General features: G+C 40.4%; 1 protein-coding gene across 1 annotated transcript in view; it reads left to right on the forward strand.

Annotated features, from left to right (window-relative positions):
* Positions 1-4,449: 4,449 nt before the first annotated feature.
* The window catches only part of LOC307019916 (catenin delta-2-like), a 195,494-nt gene continuing 172,103 nt past the window's right edge, over positions 4,450-27,840 (forward strand). Inside the window, exon 1 of the mRNA XM_079651016.1 lies at positions 4,450-4,778. The gene's annotated coding sequence lies outside the window, so the exon portion shown is untranslated. The remainder of the gene's footprint in view (positions 4,779-27,840) is intronic.

Below are 27,840 nucleotides of genomic sequence, written 5' to 3' on the forward strand. Positions count from 1 at the left end.
CTGAAGGGCATTCTGTTTGAACCACAGTGACATCTAGAGGTTGTTTTGTGCATAACATGTCAACCAAAAGGTAGAGCTGTCTGAATCAGATGGAGTTCAACTTTTTTTTTCTTTTTTTTCAACGAGATATCAAGACGCGAAATGTGCTCTACTAAATGGTGGTTCTGGCAGTTAAAGGGTTTTAAGAAGAGGCATGACTCGAGCTTAAACAGCGAAGAGTATGAGCATCTTAGGCTATGTTGCTTCGGAAACATCTTCTCGTCTTGTACTTGTGGCACCGGGTGTTTTGCAGAACACATATGTCAGAAGTTTTCAAACGGAATCTTCCTAGTGGCAAAGAGTTGAGATCAGCTCCCTCCCACCAGCTTGAGAAGCTTTACCTTCAGATCTGCAATGGTGACAGGATCCACAGAGGCACAGCTTGCTTATTCGCTGGCTGTCTGCACTGCTGCGCTTTATCTCTCTGTATTCTTACTTTACTTTTTCCCAGATGCACCTTTTCTTTCTGTGACTGATATCTTCTCAATTGGCTGCTCTTCTCAATCCACAGACGGGCCACTGGTCTGTAAAACTAGCAGAATAATGAAAGTAAACTACAATTTATCATAAATATACAGCACATTGGAGTTAATGTCTCATTGGGTTGTTTAACAATGAATTTCAAGTGTCTCTCCACCAGGCCTACTTCCTACTAGTTCCTTACAATGGATTTTAAAACTTTTTTGACTACTGTATTTACTTTTTTTTGTAAGAATATATATTACAAAAAAACACAATCCAGACAGCCTGGTGGAAAAAACTGTTCTTAAGTCGAGTAGTGCTCAACCTCAGGCTGTGGAACCTCCTCCCTGAAGGCAGGAGGGTGAAGAGGCAGTTGGAGGGATGGGTGGGGTCACCCACAATGCTGAGTCCTCTGCGGGTGAGGCGGCTGTTTTCGAGGTCCAGGAGTGACGGGAGTGAGGCACCGATGATCCTCTCAGCAGTGTTGTGTGTGAGAGACACAAAAAGAGGTCTCGTCCTAGGTAAAGTGTCCTGTGTTTTAACATAACATGTAATTTAGCTAATCACACATCTTACATACCCTTCAATACTGTAGACATACGAAAGGAATTTGGGGTTTAATATCTTGCCCATGATACTACGACACTGCAAGGGCTGGTGATTGAACTAATGACAATGACCTCTGATTGGTGGAAGCACCCTGAGCATCTTATATTGCAGCTGATTGTTTACATTGTAGTGGATTAAAACCTTGGTGCATGCCACACAAATACAAAAAGTTGTCTTGTGTAATGGATCAAACGCTGATTTGACAAACATCTATATTTGATGCCCCAGGAAATGAGGCTGGGCTGATTAGTTATATGTTGAAAAAATTACAGATTGGGTCTTTAAAGAAAAATTGCGCTCTATGGATTAAAACGGTTGAATAGGTGATTGATAGATAAATGGAAGGCAAAATGAGTCACTCAGTCTGTGACTAATCGGCTGTCTTGACTCACGCATGACATCACAGTGCTAAAGTGTGCAAGGTGGGTGCTGTTTGTGTGTGTTTTCATCACCAGTTCAAGAAGCCAGACATGTCACAGTTCAAATACCAAATCACCACTGCTGCATAACCTCCAGACTATCTCGACAACACTTTCAATCCAACAGGTGACATAATCTTTTGTGATAACATAGACTTAAGCAGCATCACATACGCACCAGCCAGCAGCTTCTCAGTACCACTACACTGATGGACACTGAGCAGCTTCACTGGAGCAGACAAGTGCCTTGCTTAAGGGGACTTCAATTTTTCAGATTAGGTCAGATGAAACTTTAATGATCCCTGTGGAGATGTCAGGTCATTAGAGCAGGAAAGGAGAGGCTACAGATAAGAATAGCTCAAATAGAGTATACTGCAAGAAATAGTGAGAAGAGAGCAGATGATAGCAAAAAATAAGCATTCAGGGATTAACTATAAAACCCTGCATTCATACACCATAAGTACATGCATGCCTGAAGTCATATTTCAAGTTTTTTTTTATCAACAAATTGCTCATTCTTCCACTGTTTAGAGTATGACATTTTGGCTGCAGTGTGTGTGGTTAATCTGAGCATCCAAAGTCATTTCTTGTGCAATGAAGCAAATGATGCATGCGAGAACAATGTGTGCAAGATTTAGATTGCCATTGATGCTACTGACTGTGGCATTTGGAAATAGCTTACAGTTGGCTGAACAAAGAAATGTTAGACAAAGAGGAAGGGAAATAAAAAGCCAGAGATAGAAAAGAGTCAGGGGATAGACATAGCTCCGCAAAATGGGTTATAAACTTTTTTTTAATCTTCATTTGTGTTCTAATGCCCCTGAGTTAGGTCTTTGTCCTGATTTGGCATGTCTGTCTCTGCATAAATTGTTTATTCTATTAGTCTACTCAACAAAGGGGGGGGGGGGGGTTAGTTTAGGAAACAGTATGGGGTGGAATATGTTTAGGGGGCATACAAATATAGGCTATGGCATGGCTCACCATGGAAACAATGTAGGCTTCGTGCTTTCTGAATGAACAATTTATTTTCAAGGGTTGCCAAAAATACGCAATGCCTTTTTGACTTTTGCGATATATGAATACAACCAAACTGATTTTCATGCTATTTACTTATATATATATATATATTGATACCTTTTAAAGACTATGGAACTGTCTAAAGTTTTTCAAAAATAAAAGCTACATTTTAATGGTTTTTAAATGAGAAAACTCCCTCTGGAGGGAACTTTTGGATGTTAGCGTCTGCAGACTATTTACATGCACAAAAACGCATAACACACAAGAAAGGGAAAATCCCCCCAAAATTATACAGCCTCTTCAATAGTAATATCAAAGCTCACCTATTATGCTATATTTGAACAATATATTAATCAATTTAAAAGATCATTTTGCAAGTTAAAACATTTTATTTTTGCCGTAAAACTGTGAAGTAACAATTTTTTTTGTATGAAACCGCTCAATTAAATACATCTCTGGTCTTGCACAACACACGTCACCATGGCCGTCACTACTGTCATCATCACCACAAAGAAACACGTCCAGAAGAATGTCATGCAAAGCTGCCTGCCTGCCTGCCTTCCTTCGATTCTCCCTGAACTGCCTGATCTTTTGAATGTTCAATGTTAACCATTTGTGCAGATAGCATGAAGTGAAAAAGATCGCCGATGCTAATGTAGCATGGGCATTCGGGCTTAAACTGTGTATTATAGAATGATGATCGGTATGACAGTTCTCTTCAAAGGGTTCACGAAAAATGACTACTTCTCTTACTGTTTAATATTTTGGGTTACTTAATGTTACTTCATGTTACGGCTAATGCAAATGACAAGGCTAAGGCTGTAATGCTAACTAACGTGCTTGCTACTAGCTAGTTAGCTAACTTGATCCAGCCACTCCTGGTCCTTTCATCAGACGGGAAGCAAAAGAACGAGCAAGACCCATTGCTGCTATGATAACAATCAAGTTATCTTATCTTAGCTCTCTCTTATATTTAGTGGAGGAAAACAATTATTTAATAATTATATTATCAGTTATGACATCACTTACTTGACTCTGGGATTTGTAGTCTTTCTAGTTGCGTATCTTTCTTATATTTCAACAGTTTTACGACAAACTGTGACTTTTTTTACATGGAAACGGGATCGAAAGATATGTTTTCTCTCGCCATTGACATCAATACATAATTTTTCCGAAATAAGGTCCCATGAGTTCCACCGGAAAGGGAGGGACTTTGCCTCTCTATAGCTACGGGGCCACGCCCCCTTTGCAGCCACATGTAGCAGAGCAGCATAGCGAAGCAGATACCCAGCTAAGTGCTGCCGTGATTAAACGCCATATTATTTTCCAAACCACATCAAGGATTCTTTCTGAAACAATATGGAACTGAAATGCTTTTTTTCTTGCGGATTTACCACAAAGTGAGTCCTTTTACATCCTCCAGTACAGTGTTAGCTCTGAGTGTTAGCGATGCTTGCTAATGTAAACACAGACCATATTACTTCCAAAACAAGTCACACATTGTTTCTGAGACAACAATGTTTCTGTTAGGGTCGTGGGCGTAAAGCCAGCCCATATTTCCTATATTACGTCATATTGGCAGCAAATCTGGATCAGCTCCGTACCACAGTTTTTAGAGATTTGGGTATGGAGCAAAAGAGAGAGGGTTTTATTTTTCTGTATAATACAGACCAGGATCCTAACGTGTAGGCAACTTGCATAGTAGCCTATCTATTCATTTTCCAGGTTTTGCCTCTCTTTGGCATTATTCAGCCTCCATACTGAAGTTCCTCTCATCCCCGGTGGGGGTCACTGGTGACACTGGTACCCAAGTCGTCTGTCAGTCTGTCTGGCAGGGATGGGGGGTGTTGTATTGTGAACTAGAGAGAGAGAGAGCGAGAGAGCGAGAGAGAGAGAGCGAGAGAGAGAGGGAGAGAGCGAGAGAGAGATCTAGCGAGAGAGCGAGAGAGCGAGAGAGCACCTCTGCTCTGCCTCCTCTCCTGTGCGCAGCTCTCCGGCCCGGCCGCTCCTTCCTTCCTCATTTCCTCCCCACAGCTGGCTCTCTCCTCTCGGATGCTGGCTCTTGCCTTCTTCCTCTCGCACACTGCGCTGCCGGACCAAATGCTTCGGAGGGTGGAATGACCGACAACCCGCTTTGCATGGTCTGAATTTTGGGAAAATCGCACGTCGGAAAGGAGGGGAGTCAAGAGGGAAAAGGGAGGCTCTCCATCCCCCGAGGGAATTTATTTTACAGTAAGCAGGCGCAATGTCATTCCAGTTTCCTCATTCCGCTCGTCTCACACCTCCCATCTGTGCTCGAAAAAATGCTAGAATGTGACAGCCTGCTGGGAATACGGCTCTGTTTGGTTCGAATAGTGTGCCAGATGTTTTTGCAATTTTATTTGAATACCGAGGCGTGGTTTTGATTGTGTTTTTGTATTATTATGATGCGTTAAAGGGCTGTTGTGCGCTTGCATTTTCATCGTGGACTTAAAAATGGAACCCCCCCCCCCTCCCCATTTCACCTAGTCTCGCCATCAATCTATGTATCCATCCATCCTTCCCTCCGATGGTGTGTGGGGGTCGGAGTAGGGGCTGGTGTCGGGGGGATTGCTGATGCGAAAACCCTATTACTTTGAGATTGACCTAAATGTGAGTGATATTTGTGCGATAATCACAGGTGGCAGCGGCTCATCGTGGCCGGGCTGCGCCGTCTTTGTGTCGCCTTTTGCAGGGCGATGCTGGGACGATGGGAATATGCATTTCCCTCAGCCATCAGCAGGCATGTGGAGTGGATGCAGAGCACCTTTGCTGTCTGTGTGCTCCAGCTCCGGCCTGCTCCAATAGCTCCATGTTGATGACCAAAAACACCACAGTGTGTTCCTGATCAGCTCCAAGCTGTCCCTCCTCCCCTCTGTAGAGTAATGCCTCTCATTCATCAGATTGCCAGGATGTCTGTGTTTCAGCAGAGAGCATCATAATGTTATGCTCTCGTTTAATTGTGTGTGTATTTCTGCTCTGTGACCTGGCAGAAATCGGGGCCTGCTCGTGCCCATTGAATTAGTCCTCATAAAGCCTTAAAATATCCGCTCTCTGGTTGGCAGAGAGCGGATATTTGCCTCATTTGAAGTTAATTCCTGAGTTTTCTCTTAAGGGCTATCGTGTTGTAGATCACAGATCAGTCCCAAGATGGAGGAGCTTCTCGGCCTTAATAAGAAGTTTAATGTGATGGGTATTTGGGGGGGGGGGTTGGGGGAAGCCAGAGAGATGCTTCTGATTAGGCCAGCTGAGGCAGTGAAACATCTTACCGAATCGGTTATCAACAGGCTATCAACCAGAGCTCGCATTTCACTCCATTCACACGCTCACACGCCACACCTTGTATTTCTCACGCAGAGATTTCTTTCCAGGGTACCGCCCACCAATTCGCGCCGCAATTTTGTAAACAAACCAGGCTTGTTTGAGACGCGTGCACTCCACTAGCACATTCGCGATACAGAGGGCTTAATACTCCACTAGCACCCCCCCCCCCCGTTGACATTCGCGATACAGAGGGCTTCATGCTCCACTAGCACCCCCCCCCCCCCCCCCCCCCCCCCCCCCCCGTTGACATTCGCGGTACAGAAGGCTTCATGGGAACTTTGAGGGGAGCCAGAAGTTGGAGTATCAAACACCACTGCCAAAATGTCACTCTGAATTCTGTTCAAAACTTGAGAGCCCTGTTGAACATTGTGCATGTACAGTATGTTTGAGTAGATGTTTGGCATCATTAGAAACATGGCAATGATCAGTGTATATATGGCAGTGTGAAACATGCTCAGTCATAATAATCTGTTCTTATCGTAGAGAATTCTGATCATTGTTCCTATAATTTTTTATATCTATATCATGTGGGTGAAATATGTACCCGCCCACTAAACCGATGGAAAAACCTGCAACCCTTAATTAAATCTTGATTGAATCAAAACATATAATTTCCTTATATCCCTCAGTTGACTTTGGTTCTAGTGTTTGTATACCGAAACTTGACTTTGTCTGTGGTATCCAAGATGTTGTCATGTGACCCTTTTTAAGGTATAGTTCAACATCTACAGAAATGTGTCTAATTTCTTGCTGAGTCTAAGAGATGAAGGTCAATACTTCTCTCATGTTTGAATGCTAAAAATATAGCTACAGCTAGCAGCCAATTTGCTTAGCTTAGCATAAAGACAACTAGCTTGAATACTGCAAATATAAGAACATTTGCCTTACAGCACCCTTGACTCTCACATAATATTATAAAGATTGAACATTTTATATCTTGAGTTTACAACAACAGCAGTTTGTGGTTAACAATGGGGTAATGTGCAAGATTTTTTACGTTGTCTGAACAAACTTCCTGGATTAGTTGATGGTTACACGATGACAGCTTCATATTTAAAGTGCCAAAAGGTGGTTAGTGGTTTGGTCTTTTCATTTAATACCCAACATTTTCCAAAAGGTCCCACTTTTGCTTAAAAAATAAACCATGAATACTTCTTTTTCACAGGCTGATGAATATATCTTGATTCTGAGCTGGGTACTGTCACCTTCTCAGGTTATATTATTTTTGACTAGCTTTAGAGAATATGTTAAAAAGAAAAAAGGCCTGATATAAACACCACGCAACCGCTCAGATTGATCTTGCCACCCGTCTTGCTACCACTGATTTACCACTATCAATCAGAGAGCTTTTTATCCAAAATGTTGCTGAATACGTTGCTTTAAACCCCTACACAGCATTACATGAAGAAGAAAGTCTTCACAGTACATTCACCTGCTACTCTGGGGTACAATAGTAAACCACCTTTATCCCAATCCTCTACCCCTTTCTCCATTCCTCTGCCTAATTGCTAAAGATTCATAGCGTATGGTGGAGTCAACCTATAGTTAGATCCCTGGTGAAAAGTGCAAAAAGTGATGCACTCCACCATGGTTCAGAGAGGTGTAAAGAGCATGCTATCATCCTTTTTCCAAAGACTCGCCTCGGCTGCTGCAGCCTCAACAGGCTTCATTAAGTTTTTATATTAAGAAGATGATACATGAGATGTGGACAAACTCTTAATGAGACAGATCTGAGACATGATTTACTGCACCTGTGCAACATCTACAGTCAATCTATGATGTATCTATTGCTCCCGCGGTGTACACTAATGAAATTAATTCTGACAACACATTTAGTTCAGTTCAAGACTATGATATAGAGGTTATAGACAGAATAATGAAAACATTCAATGATATATGGAGAATTTAATGATTTGTTGGGTTTATTATCCTTTTGGTTAATTGGTTTGGCCATGATTTTCTATTGGTTATGATGACATCTCGCTAAAATATTAACTTACATTTCGGAATGTTGTAAGATTGCTTCAACAAAGTTCAACTGCTAAAAAAAAAACCGGCAATGAGAAGACACTATATATATTCAGAGGTAAAATGAATTGCTCCTGTCCATTGGGATTCTTTATTAGCAATGTTGCCAGACCTCAGCAATGTAATTTGTGTGAACAGTGCTATTATTATCAATACAAATAATGCCAAAAATCATGAAAAATAAACCCAAGCTCCCCTCAGTTCCCTGACAGTTGGCCAATTTTTTTTTATTGATGACAAGTTGTGGCAATGAGCAGTTTTACAATCGGAGCATTCACAACTAACAGTATATCCAGTATATCTGCAGCTGTTAGATGATCTGTGATATAATATGCAGGCATATAAATAAAAAAACTGCTAAATGATTAATTACCTCAAGGATTACTGTTGTAAAAAAATCAAGAGCAAACTGCAGTAAGATACAAAAAAAAAACAGCTTCCACTAGTTGAGGCCATTACAGATACTGTATAAAGTATACAGTATAGTGGGGGTTGACAAATACTTAATTAGTATGAGGCATCTTATGACCCACATTTGTAGCAGCATTAGCATGCCTTAGATACTTCAAAGTCAAAATTGTATTTGTATACGGGTGTTTTTTGATTTATCTATTCCCCCTGTAGACTATGTAAGATGATGTAAGAAGGACAACCGGGGAAATAATGATGGTGATCGTAATAAGCCGTACTGCTAATTATTAGGATTATGTTAACACTAAGGCATTTGAAAAAATTAAATAAGATTTCATAATATTACATATGTTACATAAAAATTTCCATGGCCCAACATATTTCCGTACTACTACTAATTTGAAGCCCAATGTTACCACAAGCCAACATACGTTTTGTGCTAGAACCATTCAATACTTATTTGAATCAGCTGTCTATTGTCCTGTTGATAATCTCTGCTGATAACCTTGTTCAGAAAGAGAGAGACGCTGCCAGGTCATTGTATTCCAAACGTGGCTGCATCTGATTCATATCGCAGCTGGCGCCCCCCTCCTTCAGTGATTACATGGGGAATATAGGTTGCGTAGTCAACAACCTCTTTATTCCTTGAGCTGTTCAGAGCAGAAAAGCAGTCGGAGATGAGAAAAAATAAGCAAAAATCACCATTGCAGAACATTTACTTGCAGAACCTTATATCAAACAAATACAAATAAATAACATTATAAGTTGCTGCAAAGCACACGTAAGTCCCACAGTGAAATATCGTTAAAAGAAAAATAATTGTATTGGAAAAATAATGAAATTAAATTAAACAGCATGGCCAAAACAATGAGAATTTAGCAGCGATTTAGAGTTAAATAAAAAGACCAATGTCTTATAAAATATAAACAAGAAAGTATTATTTTGGCAACAAATAGTGAATCTCCTGTTGGTATTTGTGTCTTCTTTTTTTATACTCATACCCAGTCTTACATTTTCAAGTCATTTGTTAACATATAGACCTAATTCAAAGCCTCTCCCTCAAGTCATTTCAGAGCAGTGTAATGTATTGCACTGGGCTTTAAAGCTAGGTCACTGCACATTCACTGCTTCTGCGATGAATTATGCAGAATAACCATCAACTTTGTGCAACTCTGTTTGTTGACCTCTCCAAGGCCTTCGATATGTTCAATCTCTCTTTCATCTTATATAAAGGCCTTTCTGTTGGATTTCATGGTGTAGCATTTTAGTGTGAAGTTACTGCTGAGCTGCAATATCTTTGAGTTTTGAGTATCAACGAAAGAGTTCTCAAGATTCGGTTTGAGTTCAACTCCTGATTTAAAGGAATTGAATTAAATCTTTTCATTAATCACAATTTGATTTGGACACATATTTGCAGATTGATATGGTTATAAGGACTGTTTTGCCTTTCCATTAGTTAAGCTTTACAAATCTTAAAACTGACATTTAGTTGTCATCAGCTTGCTTGTAAATTGGTCTGAAATTCAAGCCAAAGCCAATATCAGAGCCAAAGCCAGTGCCTCAACAGTTCAAAGGGATGAGGAGCAAATGATTCAAAGAAACAGCAGAATGTGAATAATACCACTGAAACATAAAATAATAGAATTTCATATAAACCTAACTTATCCCTGAGCATAATGGCATGCTTAGCGAAGCCCTGTTGCAACTAATGTCTGTGCATAAAATAAGGAAAGATACAAGGAAAAATTGTTGAAGTTTCAAGAGTTTCCTAACAGCTTAACTTTGTTTTCTTTTAAACAGGTGTCTTTAGAGTCCCATCAAAGCTCATTGTAGGTTATGGAAGTAACCTTCTCTGTTAGACCGCAGAGATGTTCTATCCAGACACTCATCTGCAACTGCCATTGGGTTCTATTATAACACATCATTTATATTTAATGTTTTTCTGCTCACATAACTGTATACTCTGTCAAAACATTTCATTCTCTATACATAACCCTGTAGCCAATAGTGACCATACTTGACGATTCTTAAAAAAACCTTCATCAGATTCAATAATAACAATTTAAAATAAGGTTTTGCTCGCTGAAGTATCTTTGCATGGCAACCACAGTATAGTCAAAGTTAAGGAATGATCTTGGTTAGGGCAACAAAAACCTGGTTATGGTAAGGTTAAGCAACTAAAACTAGGTTAGGGTTAGGATTAAGGCAAATGTTAAGAGCAGGTCTGTAACAGGAAGCAAAGTCTGGTCTGCATCAAACGCAATACTCACCTGTCACACACTCAAACCTCCACACCCTTGATACATAAAGAGCACTCCACTTCCTCCATTCACAATGAAGATAGACCAGGTAACTCAACTGACTAGCTCTCTGAGTGCTTATAAATGAAGTCACCTCTGGAGCCAGGGTTGACCCACGTTGTATACACAATATATTAATACCTACTGATCAGGTGCAAAAATCAGGTGACCACCAACCATTTGCTCTCACTGCAGCTTCCACTTGTGGGTCTGGCTAGTTCACTAATGGATGATGACAAATAGCAGCTGCACTTTGCTTCCCTGTCTCAGGCAGTGAGTGCTTTTCGCTCTTCTCCGCTGCCCTAAGAGGAGAGAGGAGCAGAGCGGGAGCTATGGAGAGGGTAATGGTTGTTTGTCGGACATATCGTTGTGTCACTTGAGTTTTGTTCATTTCTCTCAATGGTTGAGTGTGCACTTTGCAACCTGAAAAAACTCTTGATTGCAAAATTGCTTTGCAACTATATTTACTACTGCCACTATATGGTTGTGTATTAAAAAGTATAAATTCGTCTAAAATGTAAGTAAGCTCAGCAAGAGCCCACCACACTCTTTTTTAAATCCCTGCAGCATGTTAGCAAATTAATGAGCAATGAATACATCAGAGACTTCTTTAATCTTTGTGTTAGACCAATTTCGGGCCAAGGCAGTCATCATTGTTCCAGTAAGTCCACCGTCCTCTCGGTTTCTGCCAAAGATCAGACCCTGAGCGTTCCTCTTCACCCAGGGAGACAATAATACTCTTCCTAATCCACCTCTCACTGCATTGCTCACCCAATCAATCCCCCGTGGAGTGGGACATTGCCAAGTTGTTGTTGCCAAGTTGTGGTTTCCATGGCAACAGGGACTCAGGGTTTGCTGTGATGTCAGCCAGGTGCGGTGCGGCGGTTGGGGCTCTAACAAGGCCGACCCTTGTTGGGGATAATGAGCAAGACTGTGCTGTCACGAAGATGACTCTGAGTATGAGGGGAGGTCAGCGAGGGGCGACTCCCAATTAGCTTGGAGTGTGTGAGGGAGAGGGTGAGTGGGTGGGTGGGAGTTTGACAGGAACATTTTCCCCCTGGTGTGTTACTGTATGTTTGGAGAAATGCAACAGGTGTAACAAATATAACAAACACACAATTGTGGTGTCCTGGATCTGTTTAACTAAACAGTCAGGAATATAACACAGTTGATTAATATAATACTCTATAGGAGACAGAATACTTGTGACACTTCAGTCAATGTATGAATACAAAGTGAATCTTATACGTCACACAAAGTCAACATTCACTTTGACAATGTGGATCCAGAAATTAGGACCATCAATTATCATCTGTCATCTTTGTACATTATTCAGCCGCAAAAACACTGCTAGCAGAAAGACAGTTTTGTTACAAAGGTTTTCCTTAAAGGTGGGGTAGGTAAGTTTGAGAAACCGTCTCGAGATACACTTTTTGTTATATTCCATGGAATGCTCTTAACATCCCGATAGCAATGAATATCTTAAGTGCTTTGACAATAAATACATACAAAAATGTCATCTGTGGAAGCCGTAGTACTGTAAAAAGCACGGCCAATCATTTTAGCCGGCCCGGCTAAAATAACTGGATGGCCTACCTGCCTGTCAGCCGTTCCATCTGTGCACAAACTTATCTCGTGCCCTCATTGGTCATGTGCGCGTTCGTGTGTGTTGGAGGAGGGGCTCTGTAAGGAAGTGGAAGATTTGTTCCGGCTGTGTATTTTCAAATTCTAGCCACTCAAGCTGGTTTCTCCAAAATGACCTACACCCCCTTTAAGCTTTAACTAAAGATTGTATTGGCACATGTAGACAATGATTAAGCAATTGGTGATTCTTTAAAGGTCCCATGTCATGGCCTTTTCTACTGATCATATTTCCATTGTTGAGGTCTACTAGAATAGATTTAAATCGTGCAAATTTCCAAAATCACATTGGTTTCTCAAACAGCATCTCTGTATAGTATGTGTATTCACTATCTGTCCTAAACGGCTTGTTGGAGCTCCTGCATGGGACCTTTAAAAATGAGGAAGCTATTAATGGATGGGTAAAGTTGAGTTTCCCTCAAATATCGTCAATATGATACCAAAATTATACTTTTTTTGTAACAATCAATACACAAATGAATTTATTTTAGGTTGCATTATTTATGTTTCTAGCTAATTAAGCTCCATCAAACGTTCTTTTTCCAACAATGCCAAACTCCCTAAACCCATACATCATATATGCTGTATTGTAGCCTTCATAAAAACAATAGTTAGGCATTAGTCGACCACCAACGTCTAGCTTACAGTAACGTTAGCTCGGGGGACTTAACACTGCACTCAAGAAATCACATCCTTGAACCTGGTAAAGTCGCAGATTAAACAAACATTAGATATCTGGACAAACTAAGTAGCTATTTCCTGAATGTCGTGATACCAGTGTAAACACCAGTGCTGCACCAAGCTGAAACGTTACGCTTTAGTTTGTCTGTCCAACGAACGTTATGTTTTTGGTTGGTTCAATTTGACAGTTTGTCAGCAGTATAGCAGCAAACCACAGAAGGCGGATATGCTTTCTATTTTCCATTTTTACCATTAACATTTTGAGAAAAGAGCATGGCCTTTGGTGGAGTCATACGCTCTCCCAGTAGTGAAAGATTGTGCACGAATGTTTAATTCTGAATATGAACTTACACTATCTTTTGGCTATTTATTACCTTAGCCATTATCAACTTTGTTTAGATGATTGTCTCTTTTTCTTTTATGAATCCAAAATATATGCAGAATCAACATGAGTTCTAACATTAGAATTAGCTTATACTCTTCCCAATTGTAGTCTCATTTGTTTTAAGGTAGACTTTATACAGTAAACCTCTTTTTATGACCATGCTTTGTGCTTTATTTACCCCTCATTTTATTGGACTGAGCAGAATAAACATCAGGTCCCAGAGCTTTGAGACCTGACTCAATATATTTAACTGAAAAAAGTCAGTTCTACTTTCATTTTGCATGCTCAAATGAAAGTATGACTTTGCATGCCCTTGTAGTGTGTGTGTGTGTGTGTGTGTGTGTGTGTGTGTGTGTGTGTGTGTGTGTGTGTGTGTGTGTGTGTGTGTGTGTGTGTGTGTGTGTGTGTGTGTGTGTGCGTGTGCGTGTGCGTGTGCGTGTGCGTGTGCGTGTGCGTGTGTGTGTGTTTGTGTATTTGTGTGTTTTCGACTGGGTGGGTGTTGGAGCATTGGCTGCTGCCTGTCAGCCACTCTTTGTTCTCACATGCCTTTATTGTTTATGAGCTCTTACGTGTAAGTGGGCCTTACATAATTACAAATAATATTATTATCTCTACTGCTGAGAGATGGCCATTATGTCCGGCAGAGCTTTTTGAAGCTATGAGGATAGGAGAGAAAAACAGACAGATGGTGATGGTCAAACACCCATTCTTCCCTTATCACCTTGATGAGAACAATTCTCAGTCTGATTTATTTTACTCCCTATGTTATTCGGCTATGGCAAAGAATGCATGTTTTCACAGATGGTGGCCTAAAGAGAATTTTCATCTTGGTGTGATACAAATCGTTTTGCTGAGGGAAATCTATTGTGTGTTCAATGCAGTAGAATAATAAGTTTTTACTTCAATAAAATGCTGACATTACATATCAAAGATTTGTTTTAAAATGTTTCCAGTGGGAGGAATAAGTGCTTTACTTATTTTCCCCTAAAACCCCCAACTCTCATTGGTGCTATTGTTTATGTTTTTTTTTACCAGGTTTGTTTTTTCATTTTTGCTGACATGGTGGTTTTAGTGCGGTCTGTTGCAGACTGCATGGTGTCAGTGTAATCGTTTGCTTCAGGCTATGTCCTTTGTTGTTTTCTGACCAAATTCACTTCCATTTTTTACACACAGAAATGATCTAGAGTGGACAATCCATATGAGAAAATTATTGCTAATTAAATTAAATATAATAAAGATGGAAAAAATGGAATAAATAAATGTGAGGTGATGCTATATGTCTTTTTAACCTCCTACAGTTTTTATTTCACAAGCATTTTTCAAACTTTAAAGGGCATTTTTAGTGCCCCCAGTCCTCATTAATTTCTAACCTTCCGGAAGCATTTGCTTACTTGCAGGTCTTGAATGAGTGGGTTTGAGTGTGTGTGTAAGCGTGGAGAAGAGGAAGTGGCGTAAGGCCAGCATAGCCTAGCTTTGTCTGGCTTTAATGCCTTTTCATTCACTGGACTCACATCCAGCCTGGGCCCTGACAACAACTAATCTCCTCTTTATCTTCAAAGTTTGATCAGCACTTTGGCATCCCATTCAGACTGCTGCATTTAAAGATTTCAGGCAGAAAAGTGGCACTTCTTGTTGACTGTTCTACTATGTCCATTAGTTGTCTTCGTACTTTGGAATAGGGAGGTTGTTACTTTTGCATAAGGATGCCCAAATATATTCAACATTAAAACTAGTCAGTTTAGCATGACATAGTTGACATCACTTATTCACAAATTAGCATTAGCATTTTTAACCCTAACCCTAACTCTAACCACCTAACCCTTTAGCTAGTTTCCAATTGAAAAGTTGGCAACACTAGATCAATGTTAATGATTTTGGTGATGCCGTGGATTTTAATCCAGCAACACCAGAAGCAAACAAATTTGGACATTAAAGTCTTTTTACATAGTAACTCATATTCACTTTCGTGATTTCTTGACTTTTCCTCTAGCAATAGTATGAAATTGACATGTGTGATTTTGTTTTCAATATCCGAGAGCTATGCCAAATGTATAGTGTTCTCATTAGGCTCAGCTTATTTCCAACTAACACATGTCTGAATAAAAACAAGCTAAGCAAAGATGGTTAAATGGTAGCCATTATGCCTGTTTTAGATGTAAACTCTTATTCAGACATGTTTTACGGAGTGTTATTTTGCCAGAGAAGAGCTTTATTTAGAAAATACATTGTGGTACTTTGCCTATGTGTGTCCATTAACCGTAACGGCAAAGTCTTCCTTTATTCCCACTCTTTTACCAGAAAAGCCAGGTGAGGTTACGAGTTTCCACATTAGGACCTTTTGTGCTTTAAAAATATATGATTCATTCGATTATATTTGTTGTTTGATTTGAGATTTTGAAGGAGTGCAGTCATTGATCTGCCTTAATGGGGCTACACACACTGATGCAATCAATGGAAATACATGTGAATTTATATCAGTGGTGTTTTGCTGTGTTTACCGTTACATCGAATGATCATATCAAACCCTGTGAACTGGGTTATCTCATTAGAATACAGTGTGTGTTTGTTGTAGTCATATTTTCATCAGTTCACCCTGGACATAGAGAAGATAGAAGTATTTGAATCAGCTTTGATGTCAGAAAGAAAACAGGACATTTACACTTGGAAAATAGAACAAGTTGGAAATGAAAATAAATCAAAGATGATTGTACTTTTATAACTACTGTGAATCATCCATTGGACACCCTTTGTCAGCTGTGTTGGACTTTTTTTGGGTTGTTTTATCAACAGATGTCAGGCACAAACGGCTCCAGCTTTCGGCAGCTGCTGATTAAAAATGTCACACTGCCTCCTTGAAGACATGCCTGGAACTAGACTGAGCTTCTGAACACAGCTCAAAGGAAGAATTTTCTCTCAGACCTTTAAACTTTTACTAATGAGGATTTGTCAGGTTGAGCTTAACGTCTCACTGATGACTAAGCATTGTGTCTGACTGAGAGATGAAGAGACTTTGCAGTTTATTGGCTGAGGGTCAAATCCTGCAGAGATTTTCACTCAGCTGGCTAACATACTGCACTCAGTGTGTTCGACTTAAAGCTGGGAATTTCCTTATTTGCACTCCTCTCAGCTGCTGTAGTAAAATAACAGTGTGTCCTTACTTATCTCAGCCTTCAGGCTAAGTTAATGAATCTCATTGATTTGTTGTAGTGAAATAACACGGTGTCCTCAGTTAACTCGCTTTCAGCTTCATTAATGAAAGGCATTGATCAGACACCGATAAGCTGGATCCAGACTACGTATATGAGCGTGTGGCGCCAACCCAACAGGCATTCTTGTTTCTATTTATGAATGACTTTTTGTATCCCTGTCACGCAAATGTTGTTACCATGGTTATAACAATGATTTACACTTGCATAAAAAGGCAAAAATACTCATGGACTGAATAAGAAGGAAACCACCACAGAGAGTAGGTCCATTATTTGTATTAATTTTTTCTAGCAGTAACAATCTGATAGAATTCAACAATTTGTAGATTGAAAACAATTGAGACACAAAATTGCACGCAAATGAACATTTGTTTAATGCTTTTATAGTCTGCAGTGGACTTATCTTAAATAAAAAATGTTATTAATATTCAAAGCAATCAAAGATTATTTGAAAAAAACTATGAATGAAGAAAACTGTTACACTTAAAAACAGTATTTATCACCAGGTGGTATAATCTTGTTGTTTCCAAAAGACAAAGGACATTTGTAACTAAATAACTACATAAATAAACGTAAAAAATACAATTAATAAACAATGTTAGTATGTTAGCCTTTCCCGGCTGTTGGCTTCTTGAAATACTATAATAAACTAGAGAATGCGATTCCTGAAGAAATTGCTAGTGGGAATGCTTTATGCTGAAAAGCTGACGCTAAACTGCTATGCTGAAATGTAATGTGTAGGAAGAAAGTGAAGAATTTAGATTGAAATGATACATGAACACTGGGGGCTTGAATGTGTGATGAGAGAAGAAAAGAAAGTAAAAAGGCTTGGAAAAGCAGCAGAATATTTGAACTGCAAACCTTTGAACTAATTTGATGGTCAATGATCTGTCGCCATGCCAACGGCATTTGATGACATCCTATAATACGCTTAGGTGCGTTGATGGCTGGATCGTTACCAAACCTGTGAAGTTTTGGGCCATTCAGAGCATTTTCACTGAAGTTATGAGAAAACCGTGTTTCATGGCTAGCATTGTGCTGCCATGGCAACAGCACTTGAAGAAATCTCAAAACTGTCCCGTAGATATCTTCACGGCTGGACTGTTAGCACACATGTGAAGTTTGAGCACTTTTTGAACATTTTCATAGGAGTTTATAGCAACATCGTCTTTTATGGCGAGGGATGCATTTCCATGGAAACGGCATATGATGAAACCCCATAATTGACGTAGAGCTGTTGAGGGCTGGACCGTTAACCATTATCTGAAGTGTGGTGCTGTTCTGACCCTTTTCATAGGCGTTACGACAACATTGTGTTTTATGGCGAGGGATGCGTTTCCATGGAAACGGCATATGGTGAGATATCAGATTTGACGTAGAGCTGTTGGGGCATGGAGAGGTGATATACAGGTGAAGATTGTGGGACGACCGGACCGTGTCCATTGGAGCTACAGCGACATCGTGTTTGACAAAAAATCCATAAAAAAATTTCATCTGTGGAAGCCGTAGTACTTTAAAAAGCACGACCAATCATTTTAGCCGGCCCGGCTAAAATAACTGGATGGCCTACCTGCCTGTCACCCTTCCACCTGTGCACAAACTTATCTCATGCCCTCATTGGTCATGTGCGTGTTTGTGTGTGTTGGAGGAGGGGCTCTGTAAGGAAGTGGCAGATTTTTTCCGGCTGTGTATTTTCAAATTCTAGCGCACTCGAGCTGGTTTCTCCAAAATTACCTATCCCACCTTTAATTGACCAACAAATATGAACAGTTGGAAGATTGAACATGGGATTATTATTAGGATTATTTGTAGGTCATTGAAAAGTAGAATCATTTAGAAAGATGTGAACATTGAAGTTTCTATTTTAGAAAAGCTGACACTGTAGTGCATCACTGCTGGTTTTGAAAGTGATTTATAAGAGTCATGTTTAAAGATGTGCAATACTTAAAACATTTATAAAGATCCTCTGAGTGTGTGTCATTAGTTAGCTGATAAAATGTTAGGGATAAATACCTTGACATATTGACTACAAGAGCTTGAATCAAACAAGCAACCTTGTATTTGAAAGATTAAGTCACATAGCAACAGTCGCACCTGGTATATAAGTGGTGTGGCTGGGTACTTTAAAGGGTTCATGAATAGAGGGGACTTGAATGTGAAATAAGAACAAGAAAATAAAAGTCTAAATGCATGAAAAAGCAGCAGAATATTTGAACTGAAAACTTTAGAACTAAAAGCATACGTCACCAATAATGTCTAAAATATGTGGAACATGTTGAAGTCAGTATGAAGTCTCCATCAGACGGAAAAGAATAGGCTGAGACAGTCTGTTAAACTCCAGTGATCACGTCATTAGTCTGCTGCTCTAATTATGTCAATCGGAGTTATGACATCATCGTGTTCCATGACACAGGTGTTTATATTTGAGCTAACGACGTGTCCAGAGATCAAAGGTTTCCATGGTGATTAGTGAGCGGAAAGCATTTTCATTGTTCTGAATGAGAGATAAACTTGTTCCATGTGAACGTTTTGTTGAAGAACCGTAACAGATATCGGTGAAATTTCAAAGCGTGAAGCATGTCAAGGAACTTGAGCATCTGAAGTGTGCTTTTTGTGTACTTTCGGGTTAATAATGTGGCCTTTTTCGGCAGATTAACTAAAGGTGTGCAGCTGCTGTGGTGGGGAAAGGTGAGGCTGAATTTACAATGGGTTTTAATGGAGACATGTTGAAGGTTTTTGTCACTTCATGCCCTCAAGAGGCAAGTTGTTTAATTATTTTGCTTACTTTTTTTATCTTTCAAGCTACAAGATGTTTTCCTACGTTTCCCATGAAAAATTATGTCTCAGGACTGTAGGGTTTGGGAATTATGGCAGGTTTAAAAGAAAATATGAAGGCAAAATTAAATCTGTCCTCCACTCTAGCTGTGACATCATGCACTATAAAATCTGAAGAAGGCCTCTTTACCAAGGTCTGAACAATGTTTAATATCTGTAAAAGTGAGAATCAGATTTAAAAGTTGTATTACACGAATAATGTCAGAAAGATGTGTGACATTTTAAAGTTGGAATGAGGTTTCTGAGTGAAAGTATGAAGGAGCAGTTAGCAGTTGAAGAAGGAGCAGTTAGCAGTTGAAGTTGCATGAAGATTGTTGGAATCTGAAGAGTTCTCCATTGACTTCCATGTTAAAAATGGGATGTATTATGGGATGTATCTCTGGAATTATGAAAGTTATGAATGATAAAAGTAATAGCCATTGATTCCCGATCGAGCTGAACGGTTTGATGTTGGAACAGAGTTTTTGCGATGTTCAATGTGGGCGAAGAAGCAGCGCAAAATATCCCGGCGGAAGTATTTCGTGCATAGCATAACAGATAGTTGGAATGCTGTGTCAGCATTCCAACTAAATAAGTGGTCTAGTATAGGCAAGAACTAATTATGGATGCACCACTACATTTTACAATATATGTTGCCTAAAAAAGAATATATGTATTGTTACATTATTCATCATGTACTATAGGCCAAATCCGAACATTATTTCTGGTCGGGTAGCAACACTACATCTGCAGTTCGTTATAGGCATGGATATTATGTGACTCCTACTCTCTGCTCTTTGTGCAACTTACAATGATATTTTTGCCACTTTGTGCCTCTTACATTAATATGTATTACAGTTGATTGCCTAACAACTCATGACTTATACATAGAGTTATGTTTCATTTACACGCATTCATGTATGTGCTTGTCTTAGGTCTGCACAGCAGTGCTTTTAAAACTCAGTGAGGGAACAATGACATGTTAATATGTAAGGATTACCATGTTAGTTAAGCATTTTAAAATGTTAACATTTGCTAATTAGTACTGAACACAAAGTACACCTGAAAGTACATGGTAATCCATCCATAATGTGTCAAGACATTTCACTTAAATGACAAATGTCAACAGGAAGAAAGTCTGTTCACCAAAGTCTACAGGATTCATCCTCTGGGCACCATGATTCTCTGTACAAAGTTTGATTGCAATCCAAATCGTTGTTCAGATATTTCCTTTTGGAAAAAGTAGTGCACCAAATGTGTTACTCACATTAAAATATATAGAGCTTTGCCACCAGTGTGGCTAAAAATCTGCATTTTGTGGGCCCAACTGTGTGTTTTGTTACTGATATAAGCAGGCATGAGTTAGACCTCAACAGTTTTCTGCAGTCCTAGACTTTTCACATTTCTCCATTGACTCCTGTTTCTCCAAATAACTCTTGTTCTTCTCATATTCCACCTTCATAACGCCCCCTCTCCTAAGCCATTCCTTAAAAAAACTAATTTTAAAAGTCTGAAAGTGCACGCATTAAGATTTACCATTTGATGCTGCAAACATTTGAAAACATGTTCAGTTAGGGTTTAAGCATTTGTGTTTATTATGTAATCTACCCCCCTGTATATAGGTCAATGTTATTATTATTTTTGCTGTACTATTCTGAGAATAATTGATGTGGCTGAACATGCATAACTCCTTTTCTTTTCAAATTATCCCACACATAGAGGTCTAGTCCCCTTTCACTTAAAACAGGTGGCCTCTTAAAGTACGGAGAGGAGTATTAAAAGCAGTAAGGAGAGTGAGGAAGTTGAGACAAGTGCTCAAGGAGGCAAGAAGAGGCTTTATGTATGCAGTGAACATTCTTCACCAGTGACTGAGAGAGCCAGTGACACATGAAATATGAGAGACAGCAGCACTCTCCACTATTTATAGCACTGCGAGAAAGACAAGGATGGAGAAAGCGGCCACATCACATACACTTCAGGGCACAGTTAGTATAATGTTTTCATTCGCTTAAGAGGAATTGCGCCCAATTTTCAGAGTTAACATATGTCACTGCAATGGCATCGGACAGCCAAGAAATAGGCATTTGTGAGCATTTACAAGTTCCTTTTTATAGGGAGACCAGGGACAGTTGTAACACTTTTTGGGTTTTCCCCAATAAGTAAAAAACTATTTACACTAGGATAGCCATTTTGCTATATTATACATTCTCAATGTGTCAACTACTGAAACAATGTATTTAAAATGTTTCTATGAAATAAGTACAGGTTGGAAAATGTATTTAAAACTCACATGCCAGGGACGGTTGTAAGATGTTAATAATGGTTACCTTTTTTCACACTACATGACAAAAAAGAGGGAAATCTGTCAAATTCTAAGGCAACAAGATTTTTGTGGGGTTTCACACATCCTCCAACAAACAATGAACAATGAACAGAACTTAAAACAGAACACCAGATGGAATTAATCTGATTCACAGTTGTGGCAGGTGTAAAAGTCATTTCCATCTGTTTAGATAGCCTATTCTACCTTAATTATGTAGACCTACCTCCTTTGAGCTGAGACCATAGTATACATCAGCTGCCTCCATCAGGTAGTCTCTCAAAAGCATCTCTTGCTCTGTTGAGAACACCTTCTTGGGTGTCCAGTAGCCTACTCTTTGGGGTGATCCCTGACTCTCCAACCTCAGCCTCTTCTTATGGAACAGGTACAGGGAGACATGGCATATATCTTGGGACTTTGCCACTACCCTGACTGATTTGCCCTCCTGAACTTCATTTGAGGCCCTCTGCAGCAGAGCAAGTGGCACCCCCCTGTCTGTCTTCCTCTTTCTGATATTTGGCATACTGTAAACACACACACACACTTTACATATACAGTATTTTATTCTGTTTATTTTTACAGGGACAATGCACACTAATCAACAATATTGATCATTCGAGCAAATGAGCCATGATTGTAAATGTGCCATGTTACAACCGTCCCAGGTGGTCCGTGTTACAACCGTCCCAGGACCACCAGTCATGTTTTCACCCCCTGTGAACCTGCCTGATTGCTAGACATTTGACCTCAAGACAGTATCCAAAAAATACATCATATACTGTAATTTGTGTTAATGTTTTACCTCAGAAACACACTTTTGCTGATATCTTTCGCAACAGACGTGGCTCCCTTTTTTCACAGCAATCTTTCCATCTAACTGAGCATGTGCAGAGTGAGTTTCATCACTCTAGCTCAGGGGTCGGCAACCTTTTTGATATGAAGTGCCATTTAAAAAAAAAATTGTTACCATTGTGCCAACGATCGAGAATCATCAACGGGGGGGGGGGGGGTTGAGGAGCTTGACGCTCGTCAACTATCAGCAGGAGGGCGGGGGAGCCTCGCTGCGGGGAAGTAGTGTGTGGGCCTGTCAGCGCAACTTACATGATGCCGAATTTAACAAACACATTTAAATGATTTGTTTAAACGGCATAATAATAAGGACGATCGTCCGTTCTGTGATTCTCCAGAACACACATGTTATGATATTAGGAGTCAGAGTTAGATGAGATCGCTGTCCCTTTTAAGAGAGAGAGAGGGGTGTGGCTTGTGCATGTGTGTTTTTGTGGATGGTAGAGCGACAGTGAGGGAATGTGTGTATGTTTCTGGAAGTGAAACGAGGAAGCAGAAAAACAGAGGTCTGTGATGTATTTTGTGAAACAGAAGAACAGCTAAATAAATGCAACGGCCTCCCAAGAAGAGCTCGCCTCTCTCCAGTCATTTAAGCTTAAGTGGGTTATTGAACCTAAAGCTTGTTTCTTTTGCCCTCCTCGACTACGGTCTGGGAGCCGACAGGAAAGTTCAACACACAGAAGGCCAGTCCGCCCCTTTGTAGCATATCATTTCGATGAGAGATGAGCAGATCGCCACTGGGCTTTCAACTAAAGACACAGCCACACAAAAACTGCGGCATTTGTACAGCTCCTTATGGGTACTGCAATTAGCTTAGTGCTTTCCTCCGTGGTGAAACGATCAGCACTGCACCACGGAGGAAAGCGGCAGAAAGTCACCTGGAGTTAAAGAGAGCGGGCTACGTTGCGTTCATGGCTTCCTTCTGCAGGTAACGGGGAGACGCGCTCTGGCGGCGGTCTCGTTCAGGATCCGAAAATATAATTTAAATATTTTTGCACACTTATTCCACTTATTCCTAGTGTGCCACTGGTTACGGTGCCGCGTGCCAGGGGTTGCCGACCCCTGCTCTAGCTTGTTTGTGATTGGAGATATTGAAGGCGTTACAACTGTCCCTGGTCTCCCTACTAAATAAGTCTCATACCATGGTTGTTGTTCTTTTTACTCTCCGAGCCAAATACATGCTTCGGGGTTTAGCTCTAGTTGTGGCTTTGTGTTGTTGCTTTGCAATGATAAAAAAACACAACTTAAGGCTCTGTTTTATACAAATAGCTAAAAAAAAAAAAAAGGTATTAGTGCTGCTAGGAACACAACAGCATGTCCTGTTCTGCTGAAGATATTGATGAAAACAAGCCAAAAAGAGGAATGATTCCAGTTATGTCATGTTATGTTTAAAGGAAGCTTTGGCCATGAGGTAAACTCAAAGAGGCTGGAAACCGTATTTCAGTTCTCACCAGAAACACTGCTATTTGAGATGAATAGGTCGACTGTTATTATGCATCGACGCATGAATCCATAATCATTCCAAAAAACAACAGAACATTGCATAATTTCTGGAAGACTTACTGTATATAATAAGATTAGGATAAGGGAATATCCTGGCCTACCACTTTAACAGCAACAATAAACCAATCTTTTTTATTTGTTATACTAAGACTTAAAAAGGACTATTTCAAGTGCTTTTGGACCGCTCTTTGCTTCTCGACACTTTAATTTATTCTCTTCGTGTCCTGACATGCAGTCCAAAACCACGGTCAGTTTGATGCTGCTAATTGTGGCTAAAGCCGAGGGCAGTTGTACCTATTTTTCCAGTGATGTCATTTCTTCTGAGAAAAGCCCTTCAAAGTGGCTGATGTTTTATGCATGTCTCTACAGTAGATAGCCAGTGAGCTAGTACTGCTCTGGGGTGGTGGTGATGCTAGCAGCGCTGAGAATATAATGGGATAGCTTTGTACCGAAGGCTCTATGGTCGATTGACAACTGCACAAGAAAAGGCATTTTGATGGATTTTCTTTTAAAATCCACAATATGTACTGTAGTCCATGCTGGTGGAGTCGCTGGAGATGATAATCAACTTTATTTATATAGCACCTTTCATGCAAGATGCAGCCCAAAATGCTTTAGAGATAGAAAATAAAGATAACTGAACATAATAAAAAACAAGTTGTAAAATAGAAAGAGTTATATCACAGAACCATAAAACAATACACATGAACATGGGTACAACTAAAATGACACCAAATTAAAAGCCAGATTAAGTTGTTCTCAAATCTAATGAGATCTATTGTGTTTATAATCATTTGGCAATATCCCCAACTACTTATTTGCCAAAAAGTCAAGATCATAAAACAATAGCATTTATTAAAACCAAGATAATTTTAGTTTATCACTAACTATTAGCAAAATATTGCCGTTAGCCTCAGCTGAACTTTTGACTGAACTGTTTGGTGATAATTACAAATAAAATGTCACCATGCTAACATAAAAAGCATTGCTTGCTTAACATCAACATGGCACCATTATCATTGTAAAGGCCCAGATACACCGGCCAGTCACCTGAGAAGTCGCCGACGCCGACACCGACTGTTGCGTTGCCGGACTCTCCTGCGTATTTGCCGACTTCACGCACTGGAACACACCGCAAATCCGAGCCGAGCACGTATGAACTGCGCATGCGTGAGTGGCAATAACTCTCCTTACCAGCAGGCGGCGGTAGTGTGTATTCATCATTCAAAAGAGGCAACAACCGGAACAACCGAAAGACAGAGAAGAAGAACAGACTCCGTGATATTAACAAACAACAAATAGCGTTTTTCTTTCCATTTTCACTCTCGTCCATTGAAAACATGAACGAACAGGAGCTCTATAAACCGATGAGGTGAAATAGCCGTCCGTGTGTGTTCCATAGTCCATTTTAAATCATTTGTTTACCTCCCTCACTTCCGTTAACGCTTCTCATGCACTGATTCGCTAGCTGAACAGCCAATCAGTGTTATCCCTTTGTCCGACTTCCGGTGGTGTTCCCGACGCCGATTCACAGAGGCGCGGGAAGGTATTTTGAGTGGGGGTGCTGAGGTGCTGGACTGAGCACGCACAAAAAAACTCCCCACACGCAAACACACAAAACCCGCGACTGTTACAATGAAGGCTCGATAATCAGCTCACGGCATATAGGCAGGGGTAAAGTGCTATTTTTTACGAGTGGGGAGCGGACCTCACCTCCTCTAGGGGGTTACGGGGGGATGCTCCCCCGGGAAGATTTTTTTTAAATATTGAAGTTAAAAGCATCAATCTGGTGCACTTTGAGAGCAACATTAAGAGATCTATGGATACATCTCTCAACACCCAGATGAAACACATCTGTAAGCAGATGTTCTTTTTCTTTATGGATATTTTACAAATCACTCCCCTTTCAAACTGTATTCTTGTTTTACTGCCATGTAGTATTTCATAACTGTTTTTCCTTTATTCTATTATAATTTTTTTAACTATAATGATCATATGAAGGTGTGCCGTGGAAATAATCTTTTGAATAATTTTTGAACAAACCGTTTGAGACCCACTGAGATAACTTAGACTAAAGTTAACTATCTAAACACTCAGAGAGTCCTTTAGCTCACCTGAGCCTCTCAGTCTGAGAGGAGAGCTCTCCTCCAGCTTGTTGTGGAACAAACAGCTCCGTATGTCCGTTAGTGCAGCTAGCTAACCAGATGCTAACAACAAGGTCCCTGCTGCTGGCACCGGTCCCTCTCTCTCTCCCCCTCTCTCACACACACTAAATGCGCTATTTCCGCACACACACAGAGCCGCGAGCTTGAATGACACAAGCACACTTTTATTTCCATGCAACTCTCTGATTTGTCTGGTGTCTTGCCTCTGTTGCATTCACTGAACACGGGACATTAAAGTCCTGCCGTCCTTTCTAGTGTCTTGATGAGGTTCACGTAAAGCACGGTTAATGTATTATATTATTGAGGTAGAATTGTCCGGGGCTACAGAAAAAACATTCGTGGCAGGCCAAAATATTATTTTACCAACAATGTGGAATTTATTGGCTACATATTACACAGATTATGCACAGCGGGAGCAGCAATAACCGTCAAATAATAATTCAGACAGGGGAGCTCCGCACCCCCTGCCTGCCGCTAGGGGGTGCTGCAGCGCCCTCAGCACCCCCCTTCCCGCGCCCATGCCGATTCAACATCGAATCGGCAAGAAAAGGCGTCAGGTCGGCAGAAAAGACCCGACGGTGCGGCGCACACCACTCCGAATAGGGCGTGCCCACGCTCATGTTCGGCCCGACTCCCATTTACTGCCGATTTCGGGCCGGTGTATCTGGGCCTTTAGCATGTAAGCATGTACTGTAGCTACTCTGAGCTGAAGTACAGTCACACTTTGAGACACTGACTATAGATAATAGGGTAGTGATGGGCTTATTGGAGCTGAACAACACAAAAAGTCAGATTCTGAGTAAACCTTTTTTAAAACATTAGAACAGAAGGTCATTAGTAGCAGCAATATTCTGCCATTTGTAATGAAAGATAGGACTCTATTCTGACTGTTGTTGCAGAGTTCAGGATGCGTAAGTAGCAAGAGACAATTCCTGCTTCTAAGGAGGGCCGCCCCTCCCTACAGGCCAATCACGCAGGCTGCATGGGGCCCCGCCTTGCGCAGGGGGCCCGCAGAGGGCCTCAGCTGCTGTGCGCAGTTCTCCGCTCAGTTCTCCGCTCAGTTCTCCGCGCACCCCCCGCGAGAGTGAGAGGTGACAAGGGGAGCACGTCTGTAACCCGACACCGTTGCAATGAATCGACATCTGACCAATCACGGCTTTGATACGGCCACTAGTGCAGGTGAAGAGATGTCGGTGAAAAGACAGTTTCAGTCCGGCGCAAAAAACAAAACATGAAGAAACTAGAGCATCACTCGAAGGTGGGTTATTGTATGAGTCAAATGTACTATTTGCGAATGTTATATAAATCAAATTGCCAATTGCCATATTAAAACATCAGCTGCAATTCACGACATGAAGAAGGCAGTCTCTTCATAGCATAGAGGATAATGGAGATGCAGTGATTTCCAGCATTCTTTATTTACCGTTCATTCAAGTCTGTTATGCCTTTTACCTGCTAATGTACAGGAGGAAGAGTGATAAACTCTCTTTCTAGTTGGCTTACATAACAGTTAAAGTTTACAGCCTAAAAAACATGGAGCATTTTTTCCCCTTTTATTCATTTGTATGTCAATTTGCACATTTCATGGTGATGCTCAGCCTCCCCCTTAACTCCTAACAGTCATCATCATGTCAACCACAACACAGATA

The sequence above is a fragment of the Notothenia rossii genome (assembly GCF_949606895.1).
Source record: "Notothenia rossii genome assembly, chromosome: 9".
NCBI classification, from domain to species: Eukaryota; Metazoa; Chordata; class Actinopteri; order Perciformes; family Nototheniidae; genus Notothenia; species Notothenia rossii.